The following is a 6,417-nucleotide window of genomic DNA, read 5'->3' as shown; positions in this document are numbered from 1 at the left end:
AAAATTGTTTGAAGCACATAAAAACTTCGGACTTCGCTTTAAGCGGAAATATCCATGCATTCCTGGAGTAATCATCAATGAAAGTCACGAATTACAGGTAATTGCCCAAGGACGGAGTTTGATGGCCCCACAAACATCACTATGTACAAGCTGCAACCTGCATGTGGCCCGAACTGAACCATCCTTTGGAAACTTAGAACGCTGCATCTTACCCAAAATATAGCCTTCACAAACATGTTTGACAGGTGCTTCAAGAGGCGGCAAAGAAGCAACGATATCAGATTTCTGCAAACGCAGCAAACTAGCAAAATTCAGATGACCAAAACGTGCATGCCAAAGTTTTGTATTTGAAATAGCTCTTGAATCTGTAACAGCATTTGCAAAATTTTGTCCACACTTATCATACAAAATGAGCTTATACAACCCACGGCACAAAAGGCCAGATGCAACAATTTCATCACCAAAACTGAGATCATAAAATGTGCATCTGTCATCCACAAATTTGACTACAAGTCCAAGTCTAGCAAGTGCGGATACAGACAAGAGATTCTTTTTTATCCCAGGTACATAAAGTGCATCAACAAGTGTGAAAGAACTGACATTAGCAGCAGTAAGCATAATCTTTCCAACTCCCTGAACAGGATAAGAGGCATTGCTGGCACAAGTGACTGAATTCCCATGAGGGACAGACTTGAGAGAGGTAAACAATTCACGATGACATTGTGAGTTAATGTGCTTTGTAGCACCACTGTCGAAATACCACACATGTGAATCTGCAGCAACTAACAAGCATGCATCATGGACAGCAAGATTGTAAGTGCACTTTGCGCTAAAAGCCCATTCTGCGTCAACATCAACATCGCAGTCTCCTTTCACAGAAGACTTAACAATGGCTGCATTTGTAGTGGAACCAGCATTTGCAGTGGAACCACCCTCTTTCTTCTTAGCCTCTTTGGCTTTCAACTTAGGACACGACTTGATCAAGTGATCATTAGCCTTGCAATAATGGCAACGCATCTTCTTTTTGCCCTTATCACCAGAATTGCCAGACGAAGTGCTGCCAGCAGAAGCATTAGGAATAGAAGTTTTTCCACTCACAGTAGAACCATAAGAAGTGGATGCATTGTTGTGACCACCCTTTTCTTTGAGAAGCAATAAAAGCTTGTTCAATTGCACGCTGTCTAGTCCTGTTTTTTTTGGAAAGTGACTCTTGCAACAGCAATCTGCATAATGCATCAAACTTGACAACTTCTGGATTTCCTTGGGTCATAAGTCTCCAAGTATTAGCAAAAGTCTGGTAAGATTCTGGTAAGGCATCAAGAACAGTCTGCACAAGGGAACTATCTGAAATGACTTCACATGCAAAAATAAGTTGCTCATTGATATCCTTGACACTAGCAAGGAAAGTGTCCATGTCATCTTCCTCATGCATAATCTTCGACTCTAGCTCTTTACACAGCAAAGCAATTTTAGCCTCATTGTGGCTTGCATAAAGACCAGCCAAAATATCCCAAGCCTATTTTGCAGATTTCGTTGAACGGATGTGAGGAACAATGGTGCGCTTCACAGACAATGCAATCAATGCATGAGCCTGCATATCCTTAACATCCCAACGAGCTTGTTCTGCCGTAGGCAAAACAACTCTAACAGTAGCAATCCTTGCAGCAAGACCTGCAACATCCTCAAAACCAGGACGTACATCAATGTCCTGCACAATGTTGCAGACGCCCTTTGACACAAGAACATGTTGCATCATATAAGCCCACATAGGGTAGTTGTCCCCATCGAACCTGTCCTCAGCAGCAAACATCTTGAACACATCTGTGTTGTTGTCAGCCATGGTAAATGTTGCACCTGATGTGAAAACTACCCAAAAATAGGAGAAACGGATTGCGAACAACACATACTATATAGCACAAACTGTAGAAGACTATAAGGCACCTGTTACGCAGAAAACGGCACTGACAAAAAATCTGCACAAAATGACGAAATAGCCTGTGTAGTACTGTCTGTAGTGGAAACGGAGGCCGAAATGAGCCCAAATCGAAAATCTGAGCAGACCCGGCTCTTCGAGGTTTCCCAAAGTATTTGTCGACCTGCGAACGCTCGCCAAAGCTCACTGAAATTGGAGAAAGTGAGGAGGCGTGTACTAGAGCAGCTAGCGACTAAGCCTGGGAGGATGCAACCTGCTCTGATACCAATTGTTGGAATTAGGGTTGCAGAGAAACACACACAGCTTGGAGAAGACGAAGGAAACTCAAGGCACACAATAGAGAGTGTGTTACTTAGTGTGCAATGGAAAGATAGATAGCCTTAGAGTGATGGGCGTATATACAATGCACGGGGGGAAAAACCTCCTAAAGAGGGAAAAAATGCCCCGGCGGTCCTAGTGTGTTCACACACATCACTACCACATGTGTATGGTAACACCGCCAAGAAACTACAGCGTTCACCTTTCCAAAATGGCCCATTGTAATGCGCACCTACTAGAGCATTGCCCTCATTGCTTTAATTTCACTTTACTAAATGCTGATATGTATGCATGTTTAACTAGTGAGAGAGAGCACATACGGGAGGAGGGTGGGAGGAGGTGACACATGTTCCGCCTCTCTACCCGCCTTAACTAAAGAGCTTCGTTAAGAGGAGGGATAAAGAGTAGAATTCACTAACAAATTGGCAACCATTTGAGTTAGAGAGCACGAAAAAAGAACGTTGATGAATCGAGTACGGAACAAGGTAAGAGAGAATCTGAAAGACCTTGAATTTGATTAGCAAGAATTTGGGTTGCAAAGAGAGACACAACATTGAATTTATACATATTAATAGATTATTTGATGTTGACAATGCAAGTGCAGATGTAGAAACATTAGGTGATGTCGATTAGCGGTTTTGCATGCATGCATAGTAGGGGAACAAAAAGTAGTGTAAAACAAATTTTTGTGTTGATTGAAGATGAATGGCTGTCACATTAGAATAATTTAAATTTTATAGTCTCAATTAATGTGATTTTATCTGCAATCTATACGATATTTCCAAGCTTATTTTTCACTGAAGTGCGATATCTTTCTTTTAATCTATTGATGTGTATCTTACATTTTTTAGCTTGATCCATTGAAGAATTATTTTAAATTCAATCTATACACATTTAAATGCACTACGGCAAGAAGGTTTTGATATTCATTTGCTAGTAATATGCAAGCAACAAACAAATGGAAGCATGTCAAATAATCATGTACCTCGTGCTGGGTCTCACTCGTTGTGGGTTTTGCAATTGGCTAGAGGCAAAAGATGGATTCTTGTTAAGGTGTGCCTTGCAAAAAGCAGGTACAAATGGTTAAAAGATAATAGTATAGGGTTGAAGGATCTTAGAGTAATTTCATTATTATTATTATGTATTCTTCCATTCTTCTATTAATAGAAAAAAAGAAAACATGTAAGTATCCTTGCATGGAGGAGTTTTTGGTCCTTCCAGTTTTTGTAATATGAAGGAACATGCCATTCCCATGGTAGTGTGCAAATTCCACTGTACTTATTTCATTGCATTCTCAGTGGTCAAGAGTAAAATGTGGTAGTACATACTCACCGCACACTCAAATATCTCATGTTTTTAAATGTACCAGAGTTGTGTTTAGGCTTCTTTATATATTGATTGCAATGAGATATGATATCATGAAGGTTTGAAATTTAAGAAAGATGCATGAAGAAACATTTTTCTAACTTTGGCTTTGAAACTTTATCAATTAAAATAAAAATCAGAACACACATTAAATATAGATTGTATTGTTTCAATTGAGCACTTTTCTTTTTAATTCAGGGGTAGCTAAAGCCCACATAAAGGAAAAATCCGAATTCAAAGTGTGTAATAGTTTGCCTCAAGTATATATACACAACTTTGATGCAGATTTATGTTAATCTCTTCTTCCTTTTCGCTCTTATTATTTGCATAAATCAATGGGACGCAGATTGTTTCGAGTAATGAACAAGGAGAGAAAAAGGTCGAGTAGGTTTGCCAAAAGGTCTCATTAAGGCGAATCTCACGAGATTCTTTGAGGAGCAAAGAGGAAAAGGCAAGTAAGTTTGGCACGTGGTTGCGTGGAGAGAAGCAGTGGAATTTTTTAAGAAACAAAACCAAGAAGCAATAGCTAATGCTCAACGCCACCGCACATGGAGGGCATTGGAAAGCGCATGCGAGCAACTATGTGGTAGCTAGGGGGAGTGGAAGACTAGCATTGCATGGAAATGAATTTTCTTTTTAACTGGTGAGGTTCACTCACTTGGCACACAGGGTCCTCAGGCAAGGTGAACACCACAACTAACTATGAATCCTTGGTAAAGGCATCGTGTGTTCAACTATTGGCTTTGATTGGTAGTGTTACTCTCATCGGAGAGGAAAGGAGTGATCCCATAAGGTATCCATCAAGATTCTATCTAAGCGAAATAATAGGATTGATTACTGGTTGCCAAATCTATTTTTGGAATTTACAAGCCTGTGCTGGAAAAAACCCTTGGTTTAGTGTAATCCCACCTACCATTTTGAGATTTTAGTGTACGAAGTAAACCTTCAAATTGTCAATTTACCTCTAAAATTTATCATATGTTGGTTTCCCATGTTTTTTTGGGGGGGAAAATAAAGCACTATTGCAAGCATGTGTATAAGTTGAAGGTTCATAACCCATAGAGAGATTAATAATGAAGTTTTTTGGAAGCTCACATGCTCCTGACATTGTTGGAAACCTGGATTTGCCTACAAATTAAGCATAACCTTTAGCCAAGAGAGTCATCCACCTTCAACGTTTACTTCTATGTTGCACCATGCTAGGTCTAGCACGAGCATGACTCTGAAGAAAGGTCGAGAGGGCTTTGATGATGGCGAGAGTGGTGAAGTAGGAGTAACATAAGCAGTGAGCAATATCGGCCGTGATGGCGTGGGGAGGTGGGGCGGGGGGGAGGGATTGCTCCCCCCCAAAAATGGCGATGGCACTTTAAAGATCTTCCCTTGAACCTCTCCCTTACCTTGCTTGTAGATACCTCGACATTGGGATGCCTCACCCAACAATTTTGCCTTCACTTCCCAAGATCTGAAAACCAAAACAAAACCTCTCTCTCTCTCTCTCTCAGTGGTCACCTTGACACATGGGAAATAAGACTTCTCTAGAGCTCGTGACAATGACACCATCGCCTCCCACACCATGTTGCAGCTTCACATAGGTCCTTGAGTATGACACCGAATCAGGGCAGGATTTCATATTTTTCAAAATAGACTTTGACAAGGCTTATGATAGAATGGAGTGGGAGTTTATTTTTCTGTCTCTTGTTGGACACTGGTTTTGAAAAGTCATTTATCAGATATGTTTATATTCTGTTTGGTAATGCATTAATGGAGAACTGACAACATCCTCTTTCTTTTAATGTCTATTAGATAGGGATGCCCCTTCGCCCTCTCCTATTTTCTATCTCCTCAAATTAAATGCCTTGGACTGGTTGGTAAGTGATTGCTTAATCAAAGGACTTATTAGAGGGATTGCAATGGGATGGACAGAGTTGTAGGCTAGACAGAGTTATGCCTTCAACGATTTTATATTTTTTCTTAGGCTAGTGGCTCTCAAATCAATCATGATAAAACAAGTTTCAAGTCGAATAATAGCTATGCACCATTTACTGTCTGTCAAGCTGGATATCAGTTGGAAGATGGTAATATATTCACATTGCTTGGTATACCAATGGGCTTCAAGGTTACAATGGCACAGAGATTTGAATGGATGTTCAATAAATTTAGGTCAAGTCTTCCTTTGGTACAACATGCAACCTTCCCTCTCTAGAAGAGTCTTTGTGAGGGTCTTTAAGCTAAACCATTATTAGTTTTCTTTAATGTATTTCCTAGCTTGCTGGAAACCTTCAAATCCGAGCTGAATAAGATTATCCAACTAGCAAGGAGATTTTTGTGGGGGTGGGGATGAGGACAATTCAAGGATACCTAAGGTGAAATGGAGCACTTGTTGCCGCTCTAAAGAAGCTCGAGGTTTGGGCATTTTAAACTTAGAACAACTTCCCATCAAAGTGGTTGCTAAATAGATACTCATGTCTACCTTCAGCAAGGACTACCGGACTAACCTCAATACACAAACGTGCTCACAGATCTTGTTTGTAGAAATACATAGCATGGACTGGTTTTTCAATCAAAGACATTGTCCTCTGTCAGCATAGAGTCTACAGATTTTGGGAAGCCTGGGAAAGCATTAAAAATAATAAGGTTTTACCCACATATATCCTCTGAGTACATCTACATCATGCATGACTCTATGGATTGGCCAGCTTTTTCATGGTCTTGACATCTCTCCTTCAAGTAGTGTACATAAGTGCTTCAAAAAAAGGACTAAATTATTGGAACCTCTGTTCAAGAACAATCCATGGAAGGAC

The sequence above is a fragment of the Adiantum capillus-veneris genome, chromosome 20 (assembly GCF_014529385.1).
Source record: "Adiantum capillus-veneris isolate H3 chromosome 20, ASM1452938v2, whole genome shotgun sequence".
NCBI lineage: Eukaryota > Viridiplantae > Streptophyta > Polypodiopsida > Polypodiales > Pteridaceae > Adiantum > Adiantum capillus-veneris.
This window is presented reverse-complemented; position numbering follows the sequence as displayed.